Genomic DNA, 16,500 nt, shown 5'->3' on the forward strand with positions numbered 1-16,500 from the left:
GAATGGCTTAAATTGAAAGAAGAAAATTCGCAATACATAAATTCATTTCTCAAGATAACAGCACTGTGGAAAATAAATGAAAAATTTCTTGAAAACACCTAATTACTGCAATTTGGAGAGAGAAGAAGAGATATGGGTAGTGAGAGAAAACGTGGGACTACTCTACATAGGACCTGCTGCTTCACTGTAGATTCCTTGAATTCCATTAGTGAGGAGCTTAAAAATGGAGTGATTGGCCCTCCTATATAGATTCTCTCCAACCTGAACCCTTACAGTTCATGAATTCAGTCGGCTGGGGAAAGAGGCCTGCAGCACAGAGGGACAGGGTGTGAGGATAAGGTTAGATCAGTGGAAGAACTTGGAACATAGTAGTTCCTGTGTTGTGAGGGAATAGAAACAACCCCCCAAATGGAAAAAAAACTAGGTCTCAGGGCTTTAATCTGAATTTTCAGAAACGAGGCAGGTGCTCCTTGACCCAAGGGAGCACTTTATAAAATCTTCCTTACATCCCCTGCCCACTTCCATCAACCTATGAGTTAGTTCTTCTGTATGGTAGGAGGTAAGGGTAAAAATTCATCTTTTTGCATATGGATACCCAATTGTCCCAGCACCATCTGTTGAAAAGACTATAATTTCCACAGTGAATTGTCTTGGTACCTTCCTCACAAGTCATAAACATAGTGACTTTTTTCTGGTCTCTTAATCCTGTAACACTGATCTCTATGTCTAACCTTACAGCAGTAGCACACTGTTTTAATAACTGTAGCTTTCTCTTTTTATTGAAGTATAGATATGATTTACAATGTTGCATTAGTTTCTGGTGTACAGCAAAGTGATTCAATTATACATATACACACATATTCTTTTTTATATTCTTTTCCATTATAGTTTATTATAGGATATTGAATATAGTTCCCTGTGCTATACAGTAGGATGTTGTTTATCTGTTTTATATATAGTAGTTTGTATCTGCTAATCCCAAACTCCTAATTTATCCCTCCCCGACCCCTTTTCCCCTTTGGTAACCATAAGTTTGTTTTCTAAGTCTGTGAGTCTGCTTCTGTTTTGTAAATAAGTTTATTTATATCATTTTTAGATTCCATATATAAGTGATAGCATATATCTGTATTTCTCAATCTGACTTACTTCACTTATATGATAATCTCTAGGTCCATCCATGTTGTCATAAATAGCATTATTTCATTCTTTTTTATGGCTGAGTAATATTCCGTTATATATATATATATATATATATATATATATATATATATATATATATATATATATATACCACATCTTCTTGATCCACTCATCTGTCGATGGACATTTAGGTTGCTTCCATGTCTTGACTATTGTAAATAATGCTGCAATGAACATTGGGGTGCATGTATCTTTTCAAATTAGAGTTTTGTCCAGATACACGCTCAGGAGTGGTTACTGCTGGATCATATGGCAACTCTAATTTTAGTTATTTAAGGAACCCCCATACTGTTTTCCACAGTGGCTGCACACATTTACATTCCCACCAACAGTGTAGGAAAGTTCCCTTTTTTCCACACCCTCTCCAGCATTTGAATAAATGTATATAGTTAAGTTTTGAAATTGGAAAGTGAAAGTCCTCCAACTTTGGGGTTTTTTTTCAAAATTGTTTTGGCTATTCTAGGTATTTTGCATATTTATGTAAATTTTCGGATTTGCTTGTCAATTTCTGGCCAAAAAATCCTTCTGAAATTTTGATAGGAAATGCATTGAATTTATAGATAAATTTGAGGAAAACAATATTTTACCGATATTGAGTCTTCCAATCCATGTAGAATATTTCTCCATTTATTTAGATCTTCTTAATTTTTCTCAGCAAAGTTTTGTCATTTTCAGTGCACAAGTCTTATACTTCTTTCATTAAATTTATTTCTAAGTATTTTATTCATTTTTATGCTATGGTGAATATAAATGTACTAATTTCACTTCAAGATTATACCAGATCTTCTTATGATAGATTTTGCAAGGGGACAAGTGGAATAAAGGAGGCTTACGTTCTTGTCTCATTCAAGATTAAGATATGGCTACTGATCAGCCCAAGGTGTCAATAAATATTGTGAATTTAGCTATGTATGTTAAAAAAATTTAGGAGTAACCGTAAAAATATTTGAAATAGGACATATAATTTCCAAATTACCAACAACAACAAAAAATAAATGGAGCAGATCCACACATAACAAAAATGGGACAAAGAGGAGAGATATAAATGGTAAGAAAGAATAAGTAAATGCTTTACCACTAAGGTCTGGAACAATGCAAGGATGTCTGCTCTTACCATTCATATTCAACATAGTACTGGAAGTTCTAGGGATTACAATAAGGCAAAAAAAAAAAAAATAAGAAAGAAAGAAAGAGCATACAGATTGGAAGAGAAGAAATAAAACTGTCTCTATTTTCAAATGATATGATTCTGTACATAGAAGTTCTCAAAGAATCTCCAAAAAAAACTCCAAAAACTAATAAGTAAGTTCATCAAGGTCACAGGACAGAAAATCAACAGAAAAAAAATCAACTGCATTTTTATATTTTAACAATAAATGTGCAGAAACCAGAATTTTAAAACAATACCATTTACAATCATTCCAAAGAAAATAAACTACTTAGATATATACTTAGCAAAGCATATGTAAGATTTCTATGCTAAAAATTACAAAATACTGGTGAAGGAAATCAAGGACCTAAAAAATGGGTTTAATGTAGTTCCTATCCAAATTCCAGCAATGTTTTCTGTAAGACATTTTTATAATTTTATATAATTTATATTTTATTTATAGACAAAGGCCCTAGAATAGCTAAATAATCTTCAAAAAAAAAAAAAAAAGTAAAACGTGGGAAGAGGGGCTTCCTTGTGGCGCGGTGGTTGAGAGTCCTCCTGCCGATGCAGGGGACGCAGGTTCATGCCCCGGTCCGGGAAGATCCCACGTGCCACGGAGCGGCTGGGCCCGTGAGCCATGGCCGCTGGAGCCTGTGCTCCGCAATGGGAGAGGCCACAACAGTGAGAGGCCCTCATACCACAAAAAAAAAGTGGGAAGAATCATTATACCTGATATTAAGGCTTACGATCTAGCCAAGTAATGCTAACAATGTGCATTGGCAAATGCATAGACATATAGATAAATGGAACAGAACAGAGAGCCTAACAATAGGGCCAGAAAAATATGCTCAACTGGTTTTTTACAAAGGTGCAAAAGCAATTCAAAGGAAAAAGAATAGCAGATGGTGCTAGATCAATTAGACATTCATAGCAAAAACATGAAAGAAAAAAACCCAAGTAATTTTTATTTTTGTTGTACTTTTCTGTGTTTTCTGAATTTGTGCTTAGAAAATATCTTGGCTGAAATGACAACTCTGTTCTCTGCATAGGAGAGAAAAAAATCACATTTATATCTCATGAAAGAATATGTAAGAGTACATTCTATTCATTCAAAATTTTGCCTCATAAGATAAACTAACCAAGGAGTCTTCAGCACAATTTTAGGGTAGGTATAAAGGAACATTATATCCTGGATCTCTATGCCAGTCACATACTTTGGTTGCAGTAGATTGCATTAGAGATTTGTTAATAATATGCCTTGTAGGAGTCAACAGAATAGTTAGATTTGTGAAAACATAATTAGCATCACAAGAAAAACAAAACATAAAAGCAATCAGAGGTCTTCTTGATCCTTTGTACAAAAGTAGAAATGCAATTGTTTTCCCTGGAAAATGTTTAAAGGCCTATTGTGTCTGCAAGGCTACTGTGTCTCAACTTGTTTGGGTACAACTGGGCTGACGATGAAAAGCAAGATGTCATTCAAGGGAGCCAGCTGACTTCTCTGCAGAAATACTGCTGAGCTGACAGACAGGGGCTGCACTGGCACCAGCAAGCTGGCAATCAAAAGCCATATCTGTTAGGACTCAATGTAGGAAGTAGTTAAGTAGTTACAGTATGCATTTCTCTAAACTCCAAGTTTCCTCTAGCCTATTACTACTTAAGGAAAACTGTGAGAAATATGAACAGAAATAGCACTGTAGAAAATCAAAATCTACTGTTATAGGCTGAATCATGTTCCCCATCATTCATATGTTGAACAAGTTCCTAACCCCTAGTACCTCAGAATATGCCTGTATTTAGTGATAGGGCCTTTAAAGAGGTAATTAAGGTAAAATGAAGTCATAGGGTGGGCCTTAATATGGGTGGTGTTCTTTTAAGAAGAGATTAAGATGCAGACAACACATAGATGGAGAGGCAACCCTGTGAGAACACAGCAAGAAGGTGGCCATCTGCAAGCCCAGGAGAGAGGCCTCAGAAGGAACCAAACCTGCTGACACCTTGATCTTGGGCTTCTGTCCTCTAAAACTGTTAATTTTCTGTGAGAAAGTTAATTTCTGTTGTTTAGTCCACCCAGTCTCTGATATTTTGTTGTGGCAGCCCTAGCAAATTAATACTCCTAGGAACACATGAATTTCAAAAAGCTCCTATAGTCCTTTCTTTAAAAAAAAAAAAACTTGTAATCAATATATATCAAAGAACAAAGGGATCTTAATTATCTACTCTGTTTTTGGAACACATCTAGTTTTCTTGAAAATAAAAAGCAAGAAAGAAATAATACACACAGACATACACATGTTGGAAGGTATTTTATACTTAGAAAGCAATTTGCCCTCCCTTTCTCATAATACATGGAGTGCCATGATCCTTGCTGAGTGCAAACCCTTATTCCCAAAGCTGAAAGTGATGAGACTTGAAACCCCAGGAAACCCCCAGGGAAAGCTGTGCCACCATCTTTGAAGTTTTGCTTGGAAGAGACACGAGAGGTCACATCATCCAACATCCCACCAGTGAGGGAATCTTTCTGGAGTGCCCCTGACAGGCAGGTATCTCAGAGTGTACAGGGGCCAAAACACAGGAGACTGCTTGTGTATTGCAAGAATTCCAGCTGTTAGATAGTTCCTTCTAATATTCAGCTGAAACCTACATCAATGACCCCAAGTTCTACACTCAGATTTGTATTTGAAAATGTCAGTAGAAGGGCTGGGCACTCCCGGTTTCGATGGCAACCCCTGCGTCCCAAGCTTCTCTGCGTCCTCCTGAGATTCTTTCATTGACTCACAAGAGGGAGATTAGAAGACCTGCTTTCTCAATCTCCCACATCTAAAGATGCTGAAAAAGATGATATTGACATCAGTGTCAGAGGATTCTGACTCAGATTGAAATCCTTTCACTGTGGTCAAGTGGAACATTTACAGACGCACAGACTTATCTAAGTTTCCATTTGCTGACGTGGACCCCAGGCTGGAGCAGCTCTGTCTTGGAGCTAGAATGTTATTTCACCACTGGAATTCCATGTGGCTGACAGGGTCTTGGTGCTCCGGCCGAATGTCAGGCCTGAGCCTCTGAGGTAGGAGAGCCGAGTTCAGGACATTTGGACCACCAGGAACCTCCTGGCCCCACATAATATCAGTCAGCAAGAGCTCTCCTAGAGATCTCCATCTCAATGCTAAGACCCAGCTCCACCCAATGGACAGCAAGCTCCAGTGCTGGATGCCCCATGCCAAACAACTAGCAAGACAGGAACACAACCCCACCCATTAGCAGAGAGGCTGCCTAAAATCATAATAAGGTCACAGACACCCCAAAACACGCCACGGGGTGCTGTCCTGCCCACCAGAAAGACAGGATCCAGCCCCACCCACCAGAACACAGGCACCAGTCCCCTCCACCAGGAAGCCTACACAACCCACTGAACCAACCTGACCCACTGGGGGCAGACACCAAAAACAACGGGAACTACGAACCTGCAGCCTGAGAAAAGGAGACCCCAAACACAGTAAGTTAAGCAAAATGAGAAGACAGAGAAATATGCAGTAGATGAAGGAACAAGGTAAAAACCCACCAAACCAAACAAGTGAAGAGGAAATAGGCAGTTTACCTGAAAAAGAATTCAGAGTAATGGTAGTAAAGATGATGCAAAATCTTGGAAATAGAATGGAGAAAATACAAGGAACATTTAACAAGGACTTAGAAGAACTAAAGAGCAAACAAACAATGATGAACAACACAATAAATGAAATTTAAAATACTCTAGAAGGGATCAATAGCAGAATAACTGAGGCAGAAGAACGGATAAGTGACCTGGAATATAAAATAGTGGAAATAACTACTGCAGAGTAGAATAAAGAAAAAAGAATGAAAAGAATTGAGGATAGTCTCAGAGACTTCTGGGACAACATTAAATGTACCAACATTTGAATTATAGGGATCCCAGAAGAAGAAGAGAAAAAGAAAGATCTGAGGAAATATTTGAAGAGATTATAGTTGAAAACATCCCTAACACGGGAAAGGAAATAGTCAGTCAAGTCCAGGAAGCACAGAGAGTTCCATACAGGATAAATCCAAGGAGAAACATGCCAAGACACATATTAATCAAACTATCAAAAATTAAATACAGCCACCTCTTCTCCCACCTATAGATGTAGTTTCTCTGTGTGAAGGCACACCTTTCCCCCGCTCCCGGAGGGTCCGCGGCCACCATGGCATATTAGAGGCAGTAGTGCCTGTGGCAGCGTTGGCCTTTTCAGTGGCGGCAGCAGCACCACGCTCTGTAGCGGCACCCCCCAGAGGCTTAAACCATGGCACTTTTCACGACATTCAGCAGCAGCGTTGCTGTAACCGACAAAGACACCTTCAAATTAAGCACATTCCTTGATTCCACCAAAACCTCACAACGTGACCGAGATGAGCTTCCTGAGCAGCAAGGTGTTGGTGGGGGACTTCATGTCCCCCTTCGACCAGTCAGGTTTGGGGGCTGAAGAGAGCCTAGGTCTCCTAGATGACTACCTGGAGGTGGCCAAGCACTTCAAACCTCATGGGTTCTCTGGCGACAAGGCTAAGGTGTGCTCCTCCGAATGGCTGGGTTGGTCAGTGCCTCAGACAATGGCAAGGAGGATGCTTTCTCTGGGACAGATAGGATGGTGGAGAAAATGGATCTGATGGAGTTTGATTTTAATACCCTGTTGGGTATAGATGACCTGGAAACCATGCCAGATGAGCTTTTGGCCATGTTGTATGACATGTGTGATCTTTTTGACCCCCTACTCCAGTAGACTAATAAGGAGCCCCCTCAGATAGTGAACCCAATAAGCCATCTTCCAGAAAGTTTACCAACAAATGACCAGGGTGCCCCCTTCACTTTCTTACAACCTCTTCCCTTTCCCCAGGGGCCCTGTTCTCCACTCCAGATCATTCTTTTAGTTTAGAGCTATGCAGTGAACTGGTTATCTCTGAGGAGGATAGGATCACATTACGGTGATCCCTCAGTGCATAAAGGAAGAGGATGCCCCCTCAGATAATGATAGTGGCATCTGTATGAGCCCTGACTCCTATCTGGGCTGTACCCAGCATAGCCCCCTTACCTCCAGGGGCTCTCCATATAGAAGCCTGCTATCTCGACGTGCCCCTGGTGGCTCTGTCCACCCCAAACCCTATGACCCTCCTGGAGAGAAGATAGTAGCAGCAAAAGTAAGGGTGAAAAACTCGACAAGAAGCTGAGGAAACTGGAGCAGAACAAGACAGCAGCCATTGGGCACCTCATTTTGGATGAAAGATGGACTTAATTGATACTTATAGGACATTCCATCCAAAAACAACAGGATACACATTCTTCTCAAGTGCTCATGGAACATTCTCCAGGATAGATCATATCTTGGGTCACAAATCAAGCCTTGGTAAATTTAAGAAAATTGAAATTGTATCGAGTATCTTTTCTGACCACAATGCTCTATGACTAGATATCAATTACAGGAAAAAAAAAAAAACTGTAAAAACACCAAACACATGGAGGCTAAACAATATGGTACTTAATAACCAAGATATCACTGAAGAAATCAAAGAGGAAATCAAAAAATACCAAGAAACAAATAACAATGAAAACATGACAACCCAAAACCTATGGGATGCAGCAAAGCAGTTCTAAGAGGGAAGTTTATAGCAATACAATCCTACCTCCAGAAACAAGAAAAATCTCAAATAAATACCCTAAACTTACACCTAAAGCAATTAGAGAAGGAAGAACAAAAAGACCCTAAAGTTAGAAGAAGGAAAGAAATTATAAAGATCAGATCAGAAATAAATGAAAAAGAAATGAAGAAAACAATAGCAAAAATCAATAAAACTAAAAGATGGTTCTTTGAGGAGATAAACAAAATTGATAAACCATTAGCCAGACTCATCAAGCAGAAAAGGGAGAAGACTCAAATCAACAGAATTAGAAATGAAAAAGGAGAACTAACAACTGACAAAGGATCATGAGAGATTAACAAGCAACTATATGCCAAAAAAATGGACAACCTGGAAGAAATGGACAAATTCTTAGAAAAACACAACCTTCCAAGACTGAACCAGAAAGAAATACAAAATATAAATAGACCAATCACAAGCACTGAAATTGAAACTGTGATTCAAAATCTTCCAACAAACAAAAGCCCAGGACCAGATGGCTTCACAGGCGAATTCTATCAAACATTTAGAGAAGAGTTAACACCTATCCTTCTCAAACTCTTCCAAAAGATAGCAGAGGGAGGAACACTCCCAAACTCATTCTATAAGGCCACCATCACGCTGATACCAAAACCAGACAAAGATGTCACACACAAAAAAGAAAACTACAAGCCAATATCACTGATGAACATAGATGCAAAATTCCTCAACAAAATACTAGCAAGAAGAATCCAGCAGCACATTAAAAGGATCATACAGCATGATCAAGTGGGGTTTATCCCAGGAATGCAAGGGTTCTTCAATGTATGCAAATCAGTCAGTGTGATACACCATATTAACAAATTGAAGGATAAAAACCATATGATAATCTCAATAAATGCAGAAAAAGCTTTTGACAAAATTCAACACCCATTTATGATAAAAACCCTCTAGAAAGTAGGGAACCTACCTCAACATAATAAAGGCCATATATGACAAACCTATAGCCAACATCATTCTCAATGGTGAAAAACTGAAAACGTTTCCTCTAAGATCAGGAACAGGACAAGGTTGCCCACTCTCACCACTATTATTCAACATAGTTTTGGAAGCTTTAGCCACAGCAATCAGAGAAGAAAAAGAAATTAAAGGAATCCAAATCAGGAAAGAAGAAGTAAAACTGTCACTGTTTGCAGATGACATGATACTATGCATAGAGAATCCTACAGATGCCACCAGAAAACTACTAGAGATAATCAATGAATTTGGTAAAGTAGCAGGATACAAAATTAATGCATTCCTATACACTAATGATGAAAAATCTGAAAGAGAAATTAAGGAAACATTCCCATTTACCATGGCAACAAAAAGAATAAAACACCTAGGAATAAACCTGCCTAAGGAGACAAAAGACCTGTATGCAGAAAACTGTAAGACACTGATGAAAGAAATTAAAGATGATACAAACAGATGAAGAAATATACCATGTTCTTGGATTGGAAGAATCAACATTGAGAAAATGACTATACTACCAAAACAATCTACAGATTCACTGCAATCCCTATCAAGCTACCAGTGGCGTTTTTCACAGAACTAGAACAAAAAATTTCACAATATGTATGGAAACACAAAAGACCCCAAATAACCAAAGCAACCTGAGAAAGAAAAACGGAGCTGGAGGAATCAGCCTCCCTGACTTCAGACTATACTACAAAGCTACAGTAATCAAGACAGTATGGTACTGGCACAAAAACAGAAATATAGATCAATAGAACAGGATAGAAAGCCCAGAGATAAACCTACACACATCTGGTCACCTTATCTTTGATAAAGGAGGCAAGAGTATACAATGAAGCAAAGACAGCCTCTTCAATAAGTGGTGCTGGGTAAACTGGACAGCCACATGTAAAAGAATGAGATTAGAAAACTCCCTAACACCATACACAAAAACAAACTCAAAATGGATTAAAGACCTAAATGCAAGGCCAGACACTGTAAAACTCTTAGAGGCAAACATAGGAAGAACACTCTTTGACATAAACACAGCAAGATCCTTTTTGACCCACCTCCTAGAGAAATGGAAATAAAAACAAAAGTAAACAAATGGGACCTAATGACACTTAAAAGCTTTTGCACAGCAAAGGAAACCATAAACAAGGCAAAAAAGACAACCCTCAGAATGGGAGAAAATATTTGCAATTGAAGCAACTGACAAAGGATTAATCTCCAAAATATACAAACAGCTCATGTAGGTCAATATCCAGAAAACAAACAACCCAATCCAAAAATGGTTAGAAGACCTAAATAAACATTTCTCCAAAGAAGATATACAGATTGCCAACAAACACATGAAAGGATGTTCAACATCACTAATCATTAGAGAAATGCAAATGAAAACTACAATGAAGGTATCACCTCACACTGGTCAGAAGGGCCATCATCAAAAAATATACAAGCAATAAATGCTGGAGAGGGTCTGGAGAAGAGGGAGCCCTCTTGCCCTATTGCTGGGAATGTAAATTGATACAGCCACTATGGAAAACAGTATGGAGGTTCCTTAAAAAAGTAAAAATAGAACTACCTTATGATGCAGCAATCCCACTACTGGGCATATACCCTGAGAAAACCATAATTCAAAAAGAGTCATGTACCACACAATTTTAGAACTGCTTGGAGTATGTTTTGGTCTATGAAGTGAGGTTGCTCTTATTTGGCCGACTTTATAGAAACTATTATGAAAAATAATGAAAAAATAATTGTATAGCCCAGTAAATTTTACAGAGAAATAAATGATAAACATAACATGGAAAAAAAAAGAATCATGTACCACAATGTTCATTGCAGCACTATTTACAATAGCCAGGACATGGAAACAACCTAAGTGTCTGTTGACAGATGAATGGATAAAGAAGATGTGGCACATATATACAGTGGAGTATGACTCAGCCATAAAAAGAAACCAAACTGAGTTATCTGTAGTGAGGTGGATGGACCTAGAGTCTGTCATACAGAGTGAAGTAAGTCAGAAAGAGAAAAACAAATGCCGTATGCTAACACATATATATGGAATCTAAAAAAAAAAAAAAAATGGTTCTGAAGAACCTAGGGGCAGAACAGGAATTAAGATGCAGACATAGAGAATGGACTTGAGGACACGGGGATGGGGAAGGGTAAGCTGGAATGAAGTAAGAGAGTAGCATGGACATATATACACTACCAAATGTATAATAGATAGCTAGTGGGAAGCAGCCGCATAGCACAGGGAGACCAGCTTGGTGCTTTGTGACCACCTAGAGGGGTGGGATAGGGAGGGTGGGAGGGAGGGAGACGCAAGAGGGAGGGGATATGGGAATATATGTATATGTATAGCTGATTCACTTTGTTATAAAGCAGAAACTAATACAACATTGTAAGCAATTATACTCCAATAAAGATGTTTAAAAAAAAGAAAAATAGAAAAAGTCTACCTGTCTTTCAGATCCAGTCTCCCAGCTCTTCACATGTATTGTCTACCTTCCTCCAAGTACAGTCTCCTTTGACTCTGTCCTGCCTAGAGGAATGTACACAGCCAACCACTGTATATCCCTTGAAGTCCTCTAACAAAAACTAAGCATGAGATCAATTTCCAGCATGATTACATGGGGAGCTTAACTGACTTGCTCCTCAGTGAAACTGGTAAAAATTATTGAAAAAAAAATTTTAAGCCTCCAGAAATGGTCCTAAGCACAAAATCTACTGAAGAAAATGTATGAAAATTTGTTAAGAAAGGTGAGTCTGTGATATATGAAATAAGACAACCCCAACCTGCCATTCTCTCAGCTCTGTGAGGTTCAGACTCCACTCCATTCTTCAGCCAGGAGCACAGGCTCCCTCTCTCTTCAGTTCTCACCTTGGTTGGCGGTGGGGCATGGGGGGAGGGCCCTTCTTTCTGAGAGGAGCAGGACTCCAGTGTTTCGCTGAGGCTAAGACCCAGGTGAGTTCAGTTAAAAGGTAGGGGCTCCTTCCTCCAGCCACACCTCCGACTTGTGGAATGAAGGCTCTCCTTCGGGCACAGTGCACTAAGAATACTAGGGCCCTGATAGCCCTTGCCCCAGCTCGTAAAACAGTGGTTCCACGACAGAAGAGGCAAGCTGAGAAGACCTCAGGTTGCTACCCCTCCTCCACTTCGTTCTCAGCTCTTAGAGTGGTGTGTCACTAAGAGAGAAGCTTGTCACTCTCCCCATCCCTAGCTCCAGAGCCCTGGCTCAAAGATTTTGCCTGGGTGGAAAAGCATGTCATAAACCAGATAATTCCAATTAGAGAATAAGAGTCCCAAGGGAAATGACTTCATTCACAACCGAGTTTGAAGAAAGTCAAGCCTAGAGGGTGGCCTCAGAAATAGTGCAGGTTGTGTTGAAAGGCAATTAGATAAGATACAAGATACAGGTTAAACTGTGGGAAGATACTTGCTAGGTCAGAACAAATACCAGAGATCTCAAAAACTATTCCATTAAAGTAGCCACAATTTGATTGGATCAGTGTGTAGAGCAATGTATGCCCCAGAGCACTGTTAAAAAACAACAGAGCAATTAGCCTACAGTTAGTGGGGTTAAACATCTGAAGGTGGTTAGAGAAAGAGAGAAGGAGAGCCTTTCGGATACTGTCATTCCAGGATGACTATGGGCATAGCCAAAGCTGTGCCCCACTGAGGAGCAACATCAAAGTCTTCACAGTGAGGGGAAGAAAGAGAATAGACTTGTCTTTGTGAGTTTGGGCTGCTGTAACAAAGTACTATGAACTGGGTGGCTTATCAACAACAGAAATAGAAATATGAACAGAAAAAAACTTCAAAATAGCCATTATATATGTGTTCACAGAACTAAAGGAAAGCATGATTAAAGAAGTAACAAAATGTTTAATGACAGTGTTGCTGCGGATAGATAATACCAGTAAACTTTAGATAGAAATCATTTTAAAAGAGCCAAATGGAAGCCTTGGAGTTGAAAAGTACAACTTTAATTTTAAAAACCAAGGAGAGGAATAAAATTGTCTACAGAGGAAGAGAAGATCAAACACTAAATGAGTTCACAGATGCAGAGCAGTGAGAAACAAATGAATACTTGTGATGATGGGAGTTTTCAATAACATAGGACAGAGGAGGTACAGGTAACTAACATTTATGCACGACTTCTATGCCCAAGCAATGTGCTCAGTGTCTTACTCAGACTACAACTGCATTAGGCATCAATGGCTTTAGTGCAGTGTCCTCCAGATATTCCTGATAGTATCCTAAGATCTGTGTAAATAGAGAAACATCACATGTTCGTGGATCAGAAGACTTAACACTGTAAAGATAGAAATACTCCCCAAACTAGTCTACAGATTCCATGTAATCCCTATCAAAATTCAAATGACTTCTTTGTTGAAAATGATAAGCTGATTCTAAAATTCATATGGAATTGAAAGAACCCAGAATAAGCACACAATCCTGAAAAAAAGAAGGACTCATAGTTCCCAATTTAAAAACTTAGGGCTTCCCTGGTGGTGCAGTGGTTGAGAGTCCACCTGCCAATGCACGGGACACGGGTTCGAGCCCTGGTCCGGGAAGATCCCACATGCCATGGAGCAACTAAGCCCGTGCACCACAACTACTGAGCCTGCACTCTAGAGCCCATGAGACACAACTACTGAGCCTGCGTGCCACAACTACTGAAGCCCGCGTGCCTAGAGCCCGTGCTCAGCAACAGGAGAAGCCACTGCAATGAGGAGCCAGCACACCCTAACCCCACTCGCCACAACTAGAGAGGGCCTGCGTGCAGCAATGAAGACCCAATGCAACCAAAAATAAATTAATTAATTAATTATTTTTAAAAAGAAAACATAGGAGTGAATTTTCATGACCTTGGATTTGGCAATGGAGTCTTGGTTATAAAATCCAAAGCATGAGCAACAAAAGAAAATAAACTAGACCTCATCAAAATTTAAAAGTTTTGTGTTTCAAGTACACCATCAAGAAAGTGAAATTTGACCAAGAAAATGGGAGAAAATATTTACAAATCATATATTTGATAAGGGACTTGTATCTAGAAGACATAAAGAACTCTTACCACTCAGTAATGAAGACAAAAAACCCAATTAAATAATGGTCAAAGGATTGGAATAGGTATTTTTCCAGGGAAGATATACAAATGGCCAATAAGCACATGAAAAGGTGCTCATATCATCAGTTATCAAGGAATTAAAACCACAATGAAATACCACTTCATACCCACAAGGATGGCTAGAATCAAAATGTCGTACAGGGCTTCCCTGGTGGCGCAGTGGTTGAGAATCCGCCTGCCGATGCAGGAGACACGGGTTCGTGCCCTGTTCCGGGAAGATCCCACATGCCGCGGAGCAACTACGCCCGTGAGCCATGGCCGCTGAGCCTGCGCGTCCGGAGCCTGTGCTCCGCAACGGGAGAGGCCACAACAGTGAGAGGCCCGCATACCGCAAAAAAAAAAAAAAAAAAAAAAAAAAAAAAAAAAAAAAAAAAAAAAAATGTCGTACAATGAGTGCTTGTAAAGATGTAGAGGAATGGGAACCCTTGTACATTGCTAGTGGGAATGTAAAATGATGAAGCCACTTTAGAAAACAGTCTAGCAGTGCTTTAAACATAAAGTTATCATATGACCCAACAATTCTGCTCCTAGGTATTTATCCAACAGAAATAAGAACATATGAACACACAAAAACTTGTGCATAAAAATTTATAGAAGCATTATTCATAATAGCAAAAAAGTGGAAACAGCCCAAATATCTACCAACTGGTGAATGAAGAAACAAAAACGTGACATACCCATACAATGGAATACAATTCCGCCATAAATAGGAATAAAAATACTGATGGATGCAACAACTTAGATGAACCTTGAAAACTTATGCCAAATGAAAGGAGCCAGTCACAAAAGTCCACTTACTATATCATTCCATTCGTTTGAAAATCGGTACAAAGAAATCTAGAAACAGAAAGTAGATTATCTGTAGTCTAGGGTTGGGGGTGGAAGAGGTAATAAGAGAGTGATAGCTGAAGGGTACAGAGTTTCTTTTTGAGGAGATGAAAATATTCTAAAATGGACTGTGGTGATAGTTTCACACATCTGTGAATAAACTAAAAACCATTGAATTGTGTACTTCAAATATGCAAATTATATGGTATAGAAATTATACCTCAGTGAAGCTATTCCAATAGGAAACATATCCCAACATGGAAAGAGACCATTCCAGATTCTAAACCCTTCAAAAATTTTTTCTTTCTTTCCTGTATGGGATATTTAAACAGGTTGAGCAGTAATCTCATTTTAACCCCCAAACAAGAATTCCCCAAGCATGCAACTGAACCTGTAAAGCTTAACTATGAATTTGTGCTACATTTACAATGTCCCATCCCTGCTGGGTTTATACAGGAACTGCCACCTTTTGACTGGGGCCACAGTACTTTGTGGCACTCCTGTTAACAGGCATGCAACATCCCTGGGCCTCTGTTTCCTCATCTGTTCATCTGGCACACTCACCCTTGCTCCAGCAAGTTCTCCCCTGTTTGTTGTGAAGATCAAATGCAATCATGAGAAGCACTTTGAAAAGAAGAAGGCATTATAAAAACAAAGGAGATTAATCCTTAGCATTCATCTCAAAAAAGCTTTTAGCAACTGCCCCCCCCATAGCAGATTAAGCACAAATTAAAAACAAAACTGCAACTAGCCTTTTCATCCAAATTCAAAAGGTGTTTTACAGTCATTAAGCTTTGAAGTTCATAAACTAGTACACTATTTGAATATTTCCATTAGTCGTATAAAGTGAGAAATAAAGTCACAGCCTTTGTCAGAGGATTGAATGTTTCCAAATGACATATCTCATGAATACAGGGCAGAAAAGTAATGAGAAATATCAAACTCTCTTTTTCTTTTGTAGTATACTAATACCAAAAAAGCTTTTAAAATTAAAAAATGTTGGTCACACTTTGAGCACACTTAGCATTCTTTTTAAAGCAATTTCTCTGCTGGCAGTGGATTTTAAGTTGTATGTAATGCCTTAAGCTGAGAAAACAGGTCTTGAAAAGGAAAAAAAACAACGAAACAAGCATGATACAGTCAGTTGTAAGTAATCACTTTACAAAGGGAATTATAAAGAAGCGCTGGGAGTCTCGCCTTCAGAGTCCCTCCCTTGAAGGACCTGACCATTTATGCTGCTACATAAATTCACAACATGAGAGGGATCCAAATTCTCCAATTATGATTTTCAGTACTAAAAATAATTATTTCCATTTTCCAAGTCCTTTCACATATATTATCCCTTTTGATCATCACACCATGAGGGAAGCAATGTTTTTCCCGCTCATGAATTATAGAACTAGGAGTGGTACCCAGCATTCCAACTCTCCACCATCTGTGCTGTCCTATGCCCTGTGCAGAGGCTGAGAACCACAAAAGATCTCTCGCCACCTGGCGACTACATCCAAACTCCTGCATTAAGAGGCTGGACCAACC

General features: G+C 39.1%; 1 pseudogene; it reads left to right on the plus strand.

Moving 5' to 3' along the window:
* LOC131750333 (cyclic AMP-dependent transcription factor ATF-4-like) overlaps positions 1–7,623 on the plus strand; it is a 173,983-nt pseudogene extending 166,360 nt beyond the window's left edge.
* The last annotated feature ends 8,877 nt before the right edge of the window (positions 7,624–16,500 follow it).

The sequence above is a fragment of the Kogia breviceps genome, chromosome 2 (genome assembly GCF_026419965.1).
Source record: "Kogia breviceps isolate mKogBre1 chromosome 2, mKogBre1 haplotype 1, whole genome shotgun sequence".
NCBI classification, from domain to species: domain Eukaryota; kingdom Metazoa; phylum Chordata; class Mammalia; order Artiodactyla; family Physeteridae; genus Kogia; species Kogia breviceps.